Source organism: Lepidochelys olivacea (genome assembly GCF_965140295.1).
Source record: "Lepidochelys olivacea isolate rLepOli2 genome assembly, chromosome: 7".
NCBI lineage: Eukaryota > Metazoa > Chordata > Testudines > Cheloniidae > Lepidochelys > Lepidochelys olivacea.
The window spans coordinates 30,640,463-30,658,381 of NC_140417.1; the positions used below are offsets into that span (position 1 = coordinate 30,640,463).

The following is a 17,919-nucleotide window of genomic DNA, read 5'->3' on the forward strand; positions in this document are numbered from 1 at the left end:
ACTCTGACCTCCTACATAGCACGTGCCAGGGAAGCTCATCCAGTAACTGCATCAAGCTCCTAAACTTCTGTTTGAGTTAAGAGTGTGAGTTCCTTGGGAAAGGGACTGCCTTTTTGTTCTGTGTTTGTACAGTGTGTACAATGGGGTTCCCTGTTCCAGGACTGAGGCTCCCAGGTGCTACTCCAATAATAAATATTAATAATAATCTTATGGAAAGATATGCAGTCTTGATTTACAGACACCAAGCGACACCCCATCCCTAGGTCAGTTTTCCAAAGGTTAACAACCCTCCCAGTTAAAAACACGTGGCTAATTTATCATGTGCATTTGTCCAGCTTCAGCTTCTAACCATTCAATCTTGTTCTGCTTTTTTCCCCTCACAACTAAAAAGCCCTCTACTGTCACAAGCCTTCTCCCTACACATGTCCTTCTAGACCATGGGGAAGTCACCTCTTAGCCTTCGCTTGGATAAAATAAATAGATTGAGCTTCTTAAGTCTCTCGCTATAAAAGTAGAGCACAAATCATTTTGTAGCACATTTTCCAAAGCTGACTAGTGTGACGGAATTTTCTGTAATATTTTGTATGAACGCTGTGTGCACCTCAGTTTCCCCTATATGCTGCATTATTTGCATACCCCTGGGAAAACTAATAGAGGGTGCACCAGAGGGGGCGGAAACAGGCTGTTGACTCTCGGGCAGGGTACCACACAGGTGTGGCTGACGCCTAGCTGCCTTGAGTTTGGGGCCCATCTCATTGGAGAGGCCATGAAGACAACAGCAAAGCCAACCCCCCAACACATTTGTTACCTAGCAACTAATATGACCATAGATGTTCCACCCTCCGCAGGAAGCCAGCTGGGTTTGATCAGCTGGACAATAAAGGACTGATTGGGGGAGGCAGGTGGGACTGGCCTGGTATCCTGGACAAATGGGGCCAGAGTGGGAGCCAAGAGGGGGATATATTGCTTAGCTAGGGCTCTGGGCTAACTCAGATGGACCATGCTGTAACTTCCTTCTCTCTATGCTAACCAAGGATTCTCTATGCTGCGCTCCAGATGAAGGAATAAACCCTTCTGTTTTGGCAACACTGTGGGAATGTCACTGCAGATGCTGGTGGAGGTGCATTGCTCCCTCAGATTGTACAAGTCTCCCTCCGGGTTCTGCCTCAGTGGGACTCCCTGAACAGAGCTCACAGTGGGAAGCAGGAGTACTGAATGAAGACTGATACCCCGAGGGGGTCTGGCTCACTGAAGGGGTCCCCCCAGAGGCTGTTCTAAAGCTGGGGTCATAGCAGCGAGCCTGTGGATCCATAACAACTAGTAATTTAGGGCCCGAGTTGAGACCCTTCAGAAAGTGCTAACTGCAACTGCCTGCTGTGTCGTTTCTCAAACCAGAAGACAAGTAATTTTTTTTTTAAACCTCATGATTTTTAGGGCAATCATGGTTTTTGGTGCCCGACTCATGATTTGTTCAATCTTTGGAGTTGGCAGTACTGAGGTCTTGGGGCTTTTCTAGATGGGAAAATTGACTGGAACAGCTATAGACCTTTAAATTCACACTCTACCACCCTATCTTCCGAAATAACCTCCCCATGTAGCCCTTGTACTTGGACCGTAAGCTCTCTGGAGCCAGGACTGTATTGTGTGTCCACACAGTGCCTAGCACAGTGGGACCTTGAGCCATGATTGGGGTTCCTAGGCGCTACCCCAATACAGATACATGATAAATCATTCTGGGTAGCTGAGCATTGTGGGATAGGTACCCAGAAGTCACCGCATTTCAGGATTGCACGGAAATATGGCAAAATTTAGGTTGATTCACTCTTCGGTACTTACACAGCCCTCGTTACAATAGCAGCTGAACACCTGGCAATCTTTACAGTATTTACCCTCCTACTGCCACCACTGTAAGGTACGATTATCCATTATTTTACAGACAGGGATCTGAGGCACAGAGAGGTTAAAGCCCAGATCCTCAAAGCTCTTTAGGCACCTAAATCTATCTGAGGAGCTCGATCTAAGTGACACTCCCAAGGCGGCACAGGAAGCCTGTAGCAAAGTGGGGGCTTCAACCCAGGTCTCCCAACTGTGGGCTAGTATGCTAACCACTGGGCCACCCTTCCTCCATTCAGCTGGGCCGGTGCAGTTGAACCAAACTGTTTTATGCTCCAAAATGGGTCAACTCTCCAGATCAGAGAAGGCTTAAAAAGGGAGATCGCAGCAGCAGGAAAAACCAGTGTAAGCAGTGTCAGGATGAGCTCCACCCTGACATCTGGTGGTGAGGTGTGGCAAGTTGTGGAAAAGAACTTCAGGGGCAGATCTCATTTGCATAGGCACACCCACCACGCCTAGAATGAGACCATAGCTGCCCAAATGGTCACTTTGGCTGCTGTGGGATCCCCAGTGTCTCTGTATTGGGGCAGGAAGAATAAATTGTTATTACCCTGATTATGGGAACTGTGCTTGGAACTGTACGTGGCCTTTTGTTACGATGGAGGGATTCACCATCATCTAAGTAGCACTCGCTAGGCAAGGGTCATGGGTTCCAAAACTGTGTGAATGGAGAGAGGCTGGGGACAAGTATTAATACTTGGTGGCATGGGCCCCTTGGTGAGGGCCTTACATGCTGATTGCACTTCCTCCTCTCTCCACTGTGGAATATCAGAGCTAATTTTGATTTCATTAGAAGTCTAGTTATAGGCTGCTGAGCTCACTTTGGGCTGACAGTGCACCAGCACTGGGGCTCCCCTACTATAAGCTGAATTCACCTAAGAGCTGAAATCATTGAGTGTTGTGTTAAGTAGTGGGGGAGCCTGAAGATATATTGTGGAGCAGTTTGCGGGACGGCTGGTGAAGCAGTTCAACACGGAGCAGTGTGTGGATGGCAGGAGCTGCTTGTGGGCCATGGAGCTGAGTGAAGGAGTTCGTGGGGCGGCTGGCGGAGCGGAGCGCAGCTGAGCGAAGGAGTTCGTGGGGCGGCTGGTGGAGCGGAGTGCAGCTGCGCGAAGGAGTTTTGTGGGGCGGCTGGCGGAGCGGAGCGGAGCGCCGCTATGGAGCTATGGGGCGGTCAGCTTCAGATCACGTAAGGTGCCTCTTACCCCCGTCCCATTTCCACCCAGGTTGGGAGGTAAAGCTCCGCCAATAAACTTTCGAACTCTGGGGCTGCCCTGACCAGGGACAGAGACTTTTGGGGCATTGGACTTTTGGGGTTGCTGGACTCAAGAACCAAAGGGAAAAGGGCATGCCCCAATTTGCCTGGGGTGGGGTTGTTTTTGCTCATGGGTTGTGTTATGAATCCGGTTGGTGGTGTTTCCCCAACATAATGCCACATTGTTTCTCTCTGTTATTAAAAGACTTTTGCTACACTCAGACTATGTGCTTGCGAGAGGGGAAGTATTGCCTCTTGGAGGTGCCCAGCGGGGGTGGTATATATTTGTCCCAGGTCACTGGGTGGGGGCTCGAGCCGGTTTGCATTGTGTTATTGGAATGGAACCCCTAGATATTGAACCCGGCCCTTGTTGCTGCCAACTCTGACGGGCAGAAGGGTTACACCAGTGAGGTTCGGTTTCTAAAGAGAGTTTGCAATGCTAGCAGGGCTTGACTTGCAAAGAGACAGCATAGCAGCAGAAACCCTGCAGCACTGAGTCTCACAGCCCAGGTCGGCTGACTCGGGCTTGGGCTTCAGGGCTAGAAAAGTGCAGAGCCAGTAGCAGCCATGCTGTGGGCCTATTATCACAGCGTGAATGTACCCTGAGAGAGATGATAAATACACAACCCTGTGCTACCAGGATTTGCAAAAGACCTTCCGTGGCCCAGAGGGAAGGCCCTGCCTGGGACCTGAGGGACTCTGGAACTGCCAGGGTCCCCACATGGAAGATGGGTGACACCTACTAAGCCAGGCCTGCATATAAAACTTTATTTTTTTCCAGTTCTGTTTTCTCCAGAAGGCTTTGCTTCTGAACAAACAGTGCTTTGCTTTGGGAAGGCTGGCTGGTCAGCCCTGTCACTGCCCCTGGGAGAACGGGACTGCAGGTGCTCAGACCTGCCGAGGTAACCACAGTGTGTTGCAATAGTCTGAGGTCCCCGGTTTGGAGGGATAGGATCTCACCCTAAGAAAGGTGACAGCTAGAGGCCTGAGGCCTAAGTGTGGTGCCTTCAAGGTGCACAGAGGAGCAGTTACCTCAGGAACTGTGACTCCTCCACTAGCCATTAACTAGGCTGCCAGACTATATCCCTCATCCCAACCAAACCGTTACAGGCACCCTGGTAGGGCCTACTGGGGAAAAAAACCTGTTAAAAAGTGTCAGATCTCTTCAAACGCTGCAGCAAAGCTAAGACAGCTGCAGAAAGAGTCCCTATTAAGTCATCAAGACTCACTGAAGAGAATCTGGCGTATTAAGTAGATTTGCTCCAGTGGAAAGCCAGGCTGCTTTGAATACTCCTTTTAAGCAGGGGAAAAGAAACATCTAGTCTTGACCTTTGCTGATTAGAGCTCAGCTAATCATACAGCGCTCCTATTAAATTCCAGCTGCCAGCTCCACGCACGGACAATACAGGCCACATAGCAGCAAAAACGGGCAAGTGATTTTCAAAAATTAAATCCAGCAGAAATGGAAGGAGGTCTACAGCAGGGTAATGACCATCATTAAAAGCAGGAAATTCGAATATGAGGAGAGATTGCAAGAGATTAGGGTTTGATGTGAGAGCAGGATACGAGAGAGGTGTATAAAATAATGAATAGAGTATCTATCTAATGAACTTAGACAGTCCTCACTGAGTGCCTCATATCTTCTAATGGCGTTAGCCTCACAACACCCCTGTGAGGATAAGGAAACACTACTGGAAGGTTGCACATTTCATAGCAGGTGTTGGCCAAGTTTACTGCTCCTTGCATCCCTCCATCCTCACCTACAGCTCCCTGGGTGACACCCTCCCTTTTGTCCCCCCAGTATATGTCCTGCCCCACACCAGGAGTTCTGTGTCTTGCCCCATTCCCTTACATACGCAGTCTCCTCCAAGGGCTCTGAGTGCCCTTCAATCCTCCATACCTGGGTGCCCTATTTCCCACCCCATGTCAGAGGCTTTGCACCCTCCACCCCCATCAGCTTGATGGAATTTCTGTCTGCCAAATGGGGAAACTGAGCACAAAAAGACTAAGAGACTTGCCCAGACAGTCACACAGGCAGGCCTTTGGCAGAGCATGGAACTGTACCCAGGTCTCCCCAAGTCATAGGCTAGTGCACTAACCATTGGACCATTCTTCCTGTCCTGGAAGGGATTGTCTTTCAATGTGCCAGAACTCAGGGAAAACCAATTAAATTGGAAGAGATAACAACTAAAAACAGACCAAAAAACCCCACTTATGATTTTAGCCTGTGAAAGTCTCTGAGATTTATTGGCCTCAGCAACCAATTAACAGGATCCAGAAGCACATTACACAATGATGTGACTATCAAGCCACATGGCAATAAGAGGGAGAAGTTCTGCACACCCTCACCTGGAATACCGGGTTTAGCTGTGGTTTTACCACCATCTCAAAAAGCAATATTGCCATCTTAGAACTGAACACTTCAAAGGCAATTAAAGATCCCATCCAGATGTGGAAGATGCCCACTTTATTTGGGAGCTGTTTCATGAGAGGGGTGGTCCAGCGTGTCACCCCTCCTCGCTGGCTTCCCCTTCTCTTTTGTTACAAAACATAAGCTACTTATCTTCCCTTTCAAGGCCCTTCACAGCCATTCCTCACCTACCCATCATCTCTCATTCATGATCATGCTGTCGATGACCGCATGCCATCAGCCCATGGTGCCAGCCTTCATTGCCCACTTGTTACTTTTGCTACAAACCCATTCAGGTATTTTCCAGTGCTGCCCCTCTTGCTTTAGAGTGTCACTTGATGATTACCTGTTCTGTTCATTTCCTCTGGGGAATCTGACATTGGCCACTGTCAGAAGACAGAATACTGGGCTAGATGGACCTTTGGTCTGACCCAGTATGGCCGTTCTTATGAGGAGCTCCCTGTAAACTCCCACAAAGCCACCTCGTTAACCTCCTAAAAAACTCTCCTTTGCCATGATGTCTACAACACACTCAACAATGGTTAGGCCAGTGGGGCACTGAGACCACTGCCTACCATGCTGATTCTTTAGACTCCCCCGTCTGTCCGTCTCCATCTGTTGTCTCTTGACTTGTACTTAGATTGGAAGCTCTTTGGGGCAGGGACCGTCTTTGCTCTGTGGTTGTACTGCACCTGCACAGTGGGGTCCTGGTCTATGACTAGGGCTGCTAGGTGCTATGGTAATACAAATAATAATAAATGCCGATGAACACGGGAGAGACCAGAGCACAACTGGGTAAGCTAATCAAAGCAAGTGCCCTTTATTTAAGGAAACAGGATCCCCTAGCTCCCAGGGCTGTTACCCTCGCTGCAGATGGTTAGTCTGTTCCCACATGGACTGGTGACCTGTGTGCACTCAACAGCTCTGGGGTCATCTGAAGTTCTATTTAAATGCCACTGGCAGATGCTCAAGAGTGACTGAAGCTGGCAGCAATTGCACAGATCCAAACACTATGGAGAAAATCCCAGGTATTAAAGGGCTCTTTTATCTAGCAGAGAGGGAGGACAAGGACCAATGGTTGGAAGTTAAAAGCCAGACACATTCAAACGAGAGACAAAGCACACAGTTTTAACAGAGCAGGGGATTAAACAATGGAAAAATCTCCAAAGGGAAGTGGTGGATTCTTCATCTTTTGAGGTCTTCAAGTTCAAACTAGATGTCTTTCTGGAAGATAGTTAGTCAAACATAAGCGACTGGGCACAATACAGGATAAACTAGGTGAAATTCTCTGGCCTGTGCTATACAGATAGGTTATTATTATTTATTATTTGTATTACTGTTGTGCCTAGGAGTCCTAGTCATGGACAGGACCCCATTGTGCTAGGTGCTGCACACACACAGAGCAAAAATATGATCTAATGGTCCCTTCTGGCCTTAAAGTCTATGAAGGGGCAGAAAAAAGTCTAGATGACCTAAATGGACAGAGAGAGAGAGACCTCCCTCTGATTTGTATCTTTCTACAGCTCTTGTATCTTTAGGCTCTGTGCAACAAAGAATATGTGAGTTTTGTCATAGATGCAGTTGGATTTCAAATAACTGTGTTTACTAACTAGGCCTTTGTCATAACCATACAGCTAAGGGTAGCCTAGAATTCCTCCTTACCTGTAAGGGGTTAAGCAGCTCAAATAACCTGGTTGGCACCTGACCAAAAGGACCAATGGGGAAAGAAGATACTTTCAAATCTTGGGCGGGGGTAGGAGGGGAGAAGGTTTTGTTTTTGTGTGTTCTCTTGGGAAGCAGAGAAGCATCAGGTCAGAAAACTCTTCCTCCTATAAACCATCCTAAAAGTCTCTCATATTACAAAAATTGTAAGTAAAAGCCAGGCAAGGCGTGTTAGAGTATCTTTTGTTTTGCTTGTGAATTTTTCCTTTACTGGAGGGAGGTTTATTCCTGTATTTTGTAACTTTGAAACTAAGCCTAGAGGAAGTTCTGTTGTGTTTTTGAATCTTTTATTACCCTGTAAAGTTACTTTCCATCCTGATTTTACAGAGGTGATTTTTAAATAAAATCCTTCTTTTAAGAACCTGACTGATTTCTCCATTGTCCTAAGACCCAGGGGTTTGAGTCTGTGATCCCTTTGTAACCAATTGGTTAGGATATTATTCTCAAGCCTCCCCAGGAAAGGGTGTTGTAAGGGCTTGGGGGGATATTTTGGGGGAATAGGAACTCCAAGGGGTCCTTTCTCTGATTCTTTGTTAAATCACTTGGTGGTGGCAGCGTACCCTCCAAGGGCAAAGAATTTGTGCCTTGGGGAAGTTTTAACCTAAGCTGGTAGAAATAAGCTTAGGGGGTCTTTCATGTGGGTCCCCACATTTGTGCCCTAGAGTTCAGAGTAGGGAGGAAACTTTGACAGCCTTGTACGTTTGTATATAGCTACCTTTATACACAGCTGCTGCTTTAGGTTCTGGTGGCTTCTACAACAGAGGACAGGGAGGCCAACTGAAGGCTGAACTATTTAAAGGATGTTACTCAAATCCTATACACAACCCCGTACTTTTCTAACCACTCCCCGGGAGGATGATCTGTCTTTGAGAAGTGCCCATGGGACACTGTATCTGCACAATTTTTTTTTATAAAACCCAATTCTGCCCGCACGCAATCTATTAAAGATCAAGCTCTAACTTGAGCCATGTAGGTCATGTGACTACAAAAGCAATCTGTTTAGCAAAAAAATAAAATAAAAAAGAGCCCAAACAATCATCATGTGTTCCCTTTCAAAATTGAACCAGCCACAGGAGTTGAGACTCTGGCAACTTGGCAAGCTGTCAGCTGGCACGACCCATGAGAACTATCACAGCACCTCCCACTCTAACCTTGCATAAAACCCCACTCAAACCAAGCACTGTGGGGTTCTGCTACAGTGTTTTGCTATCAGTGAAATCTACAACCTCATACCTAGTAGAGGCATCACTACATGGGGTGGAAGGCTTTTAGTTTTGAAAGCATCTTTATTTTGGGCGGGGGGAAGATGGACAGAGGTTTTACTACAAAATGAGTTTTAGGTTAAAGTTGTATTTTTTAATTAGCACCATGGTAGCAGCTAGAGACCTGACTGAGATCAGGGCCCGCCACTGTGGTAGATTCTGTGCAGTCCCTGACTCAGATGCTGGGGAGGGGATGGGTATTCCACTGAGCACTGCTGGACACAGCAAGAGTGAGTCATTGTGTACAAAGATGCACCAGTTTAAGTCAATTTAGTTAACCCTCTACAGGACCCATGCAGACACTTCAAATCGATTTAGACTTGGCTTGTATTGATTTAGCTTAATTTAGTAAGGAAACAATTTTTGCTAAACATCTACATAAATCAGGTTTAAATCAAACTATGAGTTTTCTATTTGTTTACCTGCATAGGTTTTTAAACCAATATGTATTAAACCAAAGTAACTTTATGTGATCAGGCTCCTATCTGTGTCCAAGAGAATTAAAGGTTAAGATCCAAGGCAACATGTTTCCCATAGAGATAGGGAAATAGTAATGTCGTTGGACAAGGCACCAGGCAGACCTCATCTGGAATACAGTGTGCAGTTCTGGTAACCAAAGATGAACCCAAATTGACTGAGGTGCAGAACAGGGCTCCTAGGCTGATTGGGGAACAGGGTGACCAGACAGCAAGTGGGAAAAATCGAGACTGGGTGGGGGGTAATAGGCGCCTATATAAGAAAAAGACCCCAAAATCGGGACTGTCCCTATAAAATCGAGACATCTGGTCACCCTATCAGGGAATGGTGCTCCCATCTTCTGAGAGGAGACTGAAGGAGCTCGGCTGTTTAGCCTGAGCAGACAAAGGCTGAGGGGGTGGTGGAGATCTGGTTGCTCTCTCTAAGTATATTGGAGGGTTAACCCCAGGGTGGGAGAAGAGCCACAGAAGCAAAAGGACAATGCTGGCATGAGAACCATTGGGGATAAACTGTCCAGGAATCAATTAAGACTGAAAATGAGAAGAAGGTTTCTAGCTATCGGGAGAGGGAGGTTCTGGAACAGCCTCTCAGGAGGATGAGTGGGGGGCAAAACAACCCAGCTAGCTATCAGTAAGGGTAATTAATCAGCAGAATAACAGACCAAGGGTTGTGGTGGATTCTCCATCACTGGAGATTTTTAATCAAAATGGGATTTTTTAAACAGATCTGCTCTAGTTCAACCAGGAATCAAGTCAGGGCAGTCCCAATGGCCTGTGAAATATTTTAGGTCAGACTAGATCAGTGGTTCTCAGCCTATTTACCATTGTGGGCCGCATTCAATATTACCTGCCTGGCCCTGAGGATGTCACATGAGCCGCAGCTCTGTGCTGATTGGGCTGCAAGCGGCCCGTGGGCCATAGGTAGAGAACCACTAGACTAGATGATCACAGTAGGCCCATCTGACCTGAGCATCTATTAATCCAGGTTTAAGATTAATTTATGAATGGCATGATACAATGGGGTTGCTTGCAATAGCAGGGAACTGGACTCAACGACCCAGAAGGTTGCTTCCAGTCCTGTGTTCCTATCTTGTTTACACACACACACAAGTTGTCCCCCTTTAACTCTGCTGGTGCACAACCCTGTTAGCGTGGATGCAGTTATATTGCTATAGAAGTGCTTGTATGGTATAGCTATGCCTACATGGGACACAGAACAAGCTATATCAATGCCTGGCACCTTTATACTGGTTACTAAAGGCTCTTTAGCCTGGAAGAGGAAGGCAGAAAAGACAGTTCCCTTTTTTCGTAACTGGTGTTCTTCGAGATGTGTTGCTCATGTCCACCACTCCACGTTAGGTGTGTGCGCTCGCCACATGTACCAGAAGTTCTTCCCTCAGAGGTATCCACAGGGGACCAACTCTGGCACCCTCTGGAGTGGCACGTGTATGCCGTGGTTAAGGGGTGCTGCTGGCTCCCCCCACCCTCAGTTCCTTCTTGCCGGAAACTCTGACCATGGGGAAGGAGGGCGGGTCATAGAACGGACATGAGCAACACAGCTCGAAGAACACCAGTTATGAAAAAAGGGGACTGTCTTTTCTTGGAGTGCTTGCTCATGTCCATTCCATTGTAGGTGACTCCCAAGCAGTAACACTGGAGGCGGGTAGGAGTTCATGGACGTGTCAGTTGCAACATAGGTCTGCCAAATCCAGCATCATCTCTTGCTTGCTGAGTGATGCGTAGTGAACGTGTGTACCAAAGACCACATCACAGCCCTGCAGATGCCCTGGATAGGGACATGCCCAAGGAAGGCTGCCAAGGACGCTTGAGCACTTCACTATAGGCAGCAGCTCGGCCTGCGCCAGCTCATAGCAGGTCTGGACGCACGTGGTGATCCAATTCGAGATCCTCTGCAAGGACACCGGGAGACCCTTCATCCTGTCTGCTGTCATGATAAATAGCTGGGTTGACTTGCAGAAGGGCTTGGTGCACTCCAGATAGAATGCTAGGGCATGCCGGACATCTCCTCATTGGTTGAGCACGGCTTCGGACAGAACACCAGGAGGAAGATATCCAGGTTGACATGAAAAGGGGACAACACCTTAGGCAGGAAAGCCAGATGAGGTCACAGCTGGACCTTGTCCTTTTAGAATACCGTATATGGAGGCTCTGAAGTGAGGGCCTTAAATCTCGGACTTGTGCCTCGCCGAGGTAACGGCTACAAGGAAAGCAACTTTCCACGACAGATGGGAAATGGAACAACAAGCCATAGGCTCAAAGGGCAGGCCCATGAGCCTAGAGAGAACCAGGTTGAGGTCCCATTGCGGAACCGGGTCCTGGACCGGCAGGAAGAGCCTTTCAAGGCCTTTTAGGAACTGGACAGACATCTCATGCGAGAACATCAATTTGCCCTGGACACGCGGGTGGAAGGCCGATATGGCTGCCAAGTGTACCCTGATGGAAGAAAGTGCGAGACCGTGGTGATTTAGATGGAGCAGGTAATCCAGGATGGACTGCAGAGACAACCATGTCAGGGAGATGCTACACTGACACCCAGCAGGAGAAATGCTTCCACTTTTCCAGGTAAGTCACTCCGATGACACTTTCTGTTCTGTCTGGTGGCAAACAGGTCAACTCGAGGAGCCCCCCATTTCTGGAAGAGCACCTGGACAACCTCCGAGTGGAGCGACCACTCATGGGGAGAGAAAAAGGACCTGCTGAGGCGATCAGCCAGCATGTTCCAGATGCCGGGGAGATGCAAAGCTTCCAGGTGGATCCCATGCTGGATGCAAAAGTCCCACAGGCAAAGTGCTTCCTGAAAGAGCACCGACGAGCATGCTCTCCCTTGCCTGTTGACATAGAACATCGAGGCCATGTTGTCCGTCAACACCTGCACTACTCAACTGGACAACTGCGGCAGGAAGACACCACATGCTAGGCAGATGGCTCTGAGCTCCCTGACATTTATATGTAATGCCAGCTCCTCTGGAAACCACGTTGCCTGGGTCCACAGCACACCGAGGTCTGTTCCCTAACCGAGGTCTGAGGCATCCGATATCAGGGAGACCATGGGCCATGGACTCTCAAATGGCACTCCTTCCAGCACCACCCTTGGGTCGGTTCACCACTGCAGACAGTAAGTACCTTCGGCGGGATCGTGATGACCTTGTCCAGGTGATCCTCAGGAACAGACTGTCATAATCCACAATTGAAGAGGTTGCATTCTGAGTCTTGCATGGCGAACGACGTAAGTGCACGCTACCACGTGCCCCAATAGCCTGAGGCACACCCGGGACGTGGTGTGCAGAGATGCTGGCAATGAGATCCAACATTGTCCTGAATCTGTTCTGCAGCAGAAAAGCCCTGGCCCAAGCAGAATCGAATACTTCGATAATCCCGGTCCAAAGGATAGAGTTAAACAAGCAAAAAAATCAATGTTAATCAACAGGCCAAGGGCTCGGCATGCGGCTTGCAGCACGGTGACACTGCGCTGGACCTAAGTCCTGGAGCGGCCCTTGATGAGCCAGTCATTGAGGTACGGGTCAATCTGGATACCCCAACGTCTGAGGTAAGCTGCCGTCACCAACATGCACTAGATGAACACCCTCGGGGCTGTTGCAAGGCTGAAAGGGAGCACTACAAATTGGTAGTGAGCGATCCTCACCATGAAGCACAGAAAACATCTGTGCCTGTGGAATATTGATATATGAAAGTAAGCATCCTTTAAAATCGAGGGCAGCGTATCAGTCCCCCAGATGGAGGGAAGGGTTGATGGAGGCCAGGGAGACCATGCAAAACTTCAACTTCTTGAGACATCTGTTGAGGCCTCACAGGTCTAAGATGGGCTGCAGACCCCCCTTGGCCTTTGGGATTAAAAAATAGAGGAAGTAAAACCCTTTGCCCCTTAAATGCAGCAGGACTTCTTCCACAGCTCCCACCTGCAGAAGGCCCGGCACCTCCTGTGCTAGCAGATGCTCATGAGAAGGGTCCCTGAAGAGGGACGGTGACGGGGAGGTGGGAGACAGAAATAAACTGGGAGGGTATCTCCCCCTGCTACTGTGCTGAGGAACCACCGGTCCAATGTTATAGAGGCCCAGGCAGGGAGGAAGGGGCACAGGCGGTTGGAAAATAAACAGGGGAGCAGAATGCAGGATCCAGGCTGGAAGATCACCCTCGAGTGCACCCTCAAAACGCCTACTTACCACTCTGTTGGCTACAGGTGGAGCTTGAATGAGAAGAGGATGCTGGCTGGTGGCCTTGCTGGTGCTTTTAGGCCTTGCCCTTCTTACAGTAAGGCTCCGACCGAGGTTGACTTCCAAACCTCTGGGTCTGTTGTGGCTTGAATCGTTTCCTTGCCGGCCCTGGGGTATACAGGCTCAGAGTACGCAGGGTTGCCTTGGAGTCTTTCAGGCCATGCAGTTTTGTGTCTTTGCTCAGAGAACAGCACCAGGCCATCAAACGGAAGGTCTTGGATGGACTGCTGAACCTCCATTGTAAAGCCCTACAACCGTAACCAGAACGCCCGCCTCATGGAGATGGCCGAGACCATGGTTCGGGCTGTAGAGTCTGCTGCATCTGAGGCTGCATGGAGGGCTTCCCTTGCCACCGCTTTGTCTTCCTCAGAAATAGCCAGGAATTCCTTCCTGGGTTCCTCGGGCAGCGAGTCCAAGAACTTGGCCAGGGACTGCCAAAAGTTAAAATCATAGCAGCCAAGTAAGACCTGGTGGTTGATCACTCGCAGTTGGAGTCTGGTAGGTGAATAAACTTTTCTTCCAAAGAGATCAAGCCTCTTTGTTTTTGGGTTTCACACCTGGTTGGTCCTGTCTGTCATGCTCATGGACTGCAGACACAACCAGAGAGCTTGGGGCAGGATGTGTGTACAAATAGCCGTCCCCCTTACCAGGGACGCAGTATTTACGCACTGCCCGCTTGGAAATGGGGGGCAGTGACAAAGGCATCTGCCACAGAGTATTAGTAATTTTTGCCACTCCGTCATGCACGTGCAATGCCACCCTGGCAGGGGCCGCTGAACTTAGCACGTCAAAGAGGGAGTCTGAGGGCTCCACCAACTCCTTGGCTTAAAGCCCCAGGTTTGAGGTGACCCTCTTTAAGAGCTCTTGATGAGCCTTGGTATCATCCTGAGGGACTGGGGGAGAGAGTCCCGCAATCGCCTCCTCAGGCGAGGATGAAGAGACAGTGGCCTTGCCACCACCTCCGTCGCCTCCTGCATGGGCACCTCTGCCACAGCCGGGTGACTCTGAGGGGTCTGCTTTAGGGTCACATCTGTGTCAGGGGGTGGGTGGAGACAGTCGCTGACCGCTTGTCCGATGCCCGAAACCGACCTATGCTCCCGTGAGGGCTGTGAAACCCCCCCAGGGATTCCAGAAGTCCCAGGGGGCAGGCCACTGGCCCTGAGTCCATGCTGCACTGGGAGGCACTGTGGAGAATGCCAGCGCCTCTGATCGGCATAGATTTTCTGCAACAGTCACAGGGTGGCCCTGACCCACTTGTAGGGACTCCTCTTCGCGGTTGAAGCCCAAGGAGGAAGGTCCGCGTCCAGGGGACCAGGATGGTGCCAAGGCCGTCTGTGTACCCTGGGCCCATCGGTGCCAACTCTGGAACTCCGCTGAGGATTTGCACCAGGGCAGTGACCCTCGGCGCCGTGATCCTGCCACCTGGTGCTGGCATTCAGCAGATCATCAACGATAACCCGGCAATCTACACCTGACGCTTAGCGAGTGGTCCATTGAGCAGGAACGGGAGAGAGTAGGCCACTGTACCGGGGATCATCGGCGCACCCGCAGTGAACCATACCTGCGATCCAGTGACTGGTAACAGAGTTCCCTGGACCGGTGGGTCGAACCGCTGGAGCAGTGCCACACACTGGGGGTGCGGCTCGGACGTTCCCGGCACCAGGGCAGTGGGACCCCTGCGGGTCTGCACCATTCCACTGGCGATCATCTCCTCAAGCCCCAGGAGTGCTGCTCGGAGCCCGGGGACCAGCGCCAGGGACTCTGATGGGTGGGCCGCCCCGTGTCTGGGGCATGGTGGCTCTGCACAGGCGAGTGCTGGCAGGGCACTCCCTGTGGTGAGGAGCAGTGCCACACTGATGGGCACCGTTGGAAGGGTCCCAAGGCAGGTTTTCCCCTGGAGCGGGGTACCTCCGTGGCTGGTGTGGTCAGCACCGGTAGGGACAAAATGTCCTTTGTGGCCTGAAAGGCCTCCAGTGTGCACGGCATCGCCGGGTGCCGAATGCCTCTGCTGCTTCCCAAGGTGGCAGGTGAGCCCTGGAGTGGGCTAGCCCGCTCAGCGGGAGCTGCGGCCTGACCTCCATCTGAGGTGAAGAGCTGCCCTTCGCAGGTCTTTACTTTCCTCCGGCCCTCCCCTCCCAGCCTTTCTTTGCTTTCTAGCCGGTACCAGGAGGAGGATCAACACCAGTCCACAGTCAGCACTCGCGGCGCACTCCCCACCGAAGCCACGGTGCCGGGAGCGGAATCCGATCTGGACGGCTCTGGGGCCGGTGTAAGTGTGGACTCCATAAGGGGGGAGAACGTACCGCTCCTTTTTGGTCCGTGGTTTAAAACTTTTACAAGTCTGACACTTGTCACTAACGTGGGTTTCCCCCAAGCACCTCAAACAGCTACTGCGGTGGTCACTGACTGGCATAGGTTTTCTATGTGCAACAGTCACATGGTTTGAAGCACAGGGACCAGGGCATGCCTCATCAGGGACTACAAACTAACACTAAACTACACTAAGGGAACTAAACTAAACTATGTACAACAAAGTTTGCAACGAGCAGTTGAGAGGAGAAAGCTTGCCAAGAAAAGGAGACATTCCAGCACCATCACTGGTGGTAAGAAGGAACGGCGGGGGGGGGGGGGGGAGCAGTGCCCCTTATACCGTGGCATATGCACACCACTCCACAGGGCACCAGAGCCGGTCTCCTATGGATACCACTGAGGGGAAAACTTCTGGCACCGGTGCATGTGGCAAACACACACACCTACAATGGAATGGACATAAGCAAGCACTCACAGAAGAACAAGAACCAACAGCTGGAAGTAAAAGCCAGAAAAACTCAAATTAGAAAGGCGGCACGGATTTAACACTGCAGGTGATTACCGTTGGAACAAACTCCCAAGGGAAGGGATGGATTCTCCATTTCATTAGGTCTTCAAATCAAGATCTGGCTGCCTTTCTGCAGCAAAGTGCTGGGCTCAGTGCAGGGGTAGCTGGGTGATAGTCTCTGGCCTGTGCTATCCTACATGCTCTAATGGTCCCCTCTGTTCTTAAAAATCCTATGACTCTATATTGGTTTAAAAATAGATGTAAGTTGACTTAGGCTCTTTGTGCCTCATCTTCCCATCTGTAAAATGGGAATAATTCCCTCGCACATGGAGTGTTGTGAGGATAAATATAATAAAGGTTGTGAGGCACACAGTAGCGGGGGGCTCTATAAAGTAAAACTGTACTTTATACCATACTAGCCTAAACAGTTTTCAATGGCAATACCCTCTGGGTACCTCTCTCACAATGCTCAGCTCCCCAGAATCACCACCAGTAGTTTGCACTGGGATAGTAAATAGGGGTCTTAAACATGGATCACCACCCCACTTTGCTAGGTACTGCACAAACACAGAATACAAAGATAGTCCCTGTCCCACAGGGGCAAGGCCTCATGGGATCTTTGTGGAGAAAAAGCCACATGATGAGGCTGCCAAAGAGACAGTGAAATATCCTCCAGCTACATATACCTACTTGGGATTTCTGGTGCCCAATTCCTGTTAATTTTAAACGGGAACTGGGTTTCCGAATTCCTCTGGCAGCTTTTGAAGAGATCAGCCCTGTGTGTGTTAAGATGGAATTCAAGGCCTGGAGCAATTGCTAATCACGGTGAGAAAGAAAGAGGAACCAAGTGCATGTAGCTTAACTAAATGATGACTAATAGGGATATAGCCACCTATTTTTGAAGCACGTTAACCCTGAAGGAAGAGAAGGATTTGGGTGCAGTGCAAGAATCAGTGGGTGAAATTCTCTGATCTATGAGATGCAATCTAGAGCAGTGTTTCCTCAGCCTTTTCATTTTGATGGCCTTATTCCAAGTCAAAACTTTACCTTCATCATAAGCATATTGATGATAATCCTGAACATACTGGGGTGTGTGTTTCAAGAGGTTTCATAGAGTTTAAGGTCAGAAGGGACCATTAAAATCTATTCTGACCTCTAGGGCACAGGCCAGTACATTTCACCCACATACACCTATATTAAGCCCAAAGACTAAAGTGAGGTTACATTCAAGTATTTCAGCCCTCAGGAGGCTAAACTGCTGTGAGCCCCAAGCAGGGAACAGGAGAGACCATCAATGCCCGAAGCCCCTGCGCTGGCAGGGAATTGCTGAGATGAGCCGTGCCCAGGGGATCCCAGCAGGCCACCTGCGCCCCATGCTGCACAGGAGGGAGAAAACCCCCAAGGTCGAGCAGTGAAGTAAGCCATCCCAGCTTAGTTTGCCGTGATTACTGCACCTACCCCCAGGGCTTTTGCTGGCATAGGAATGTTGCCCAAACCCAAAAAGCACAAGCCGATCTCCCCCGCAAGAGGCGCAGCTATGCTAGAACTCTCTTGTGCGGGCCTCCTCTAGTACTCGCTTAACAGCTGACCTTGAAGGATTGGAAACAGACCATGCCAGAACGACTACAGCTATCTCGCTCTCCTGGGGGAAAGCCCAGACCTGTTTGGAAAGGAAGGGTCGGACTGGAAGAACCAGACTGAGAGGCAGCAGATCTGGGCTTTGCTTGGAGAATATAAACTAGTTCTGTTCCTGTAACTTAAGACAGGCCTTCCCTACGTACTTCTGCCAATGGTCAAGGGAGTGGTCTGACTGAGTAGTACCAACGAAAG

The 17,919-nt window shown here is 49.7% G+C and overlaps 1 protein-coding gene across 1 annotated transcript in view; it reads right to left on the reverse strand.

The window, feature by feature from the left end:
- Positions 1–17,919, reverse strand: part of PC (pyruvate carboxylase) — a 239,704-nt gene that overhangs the window by 206,153 nt on the left and 15,632 nt on the right. The gene's annotated exons all lie outside the window — the stretch shown is intronic.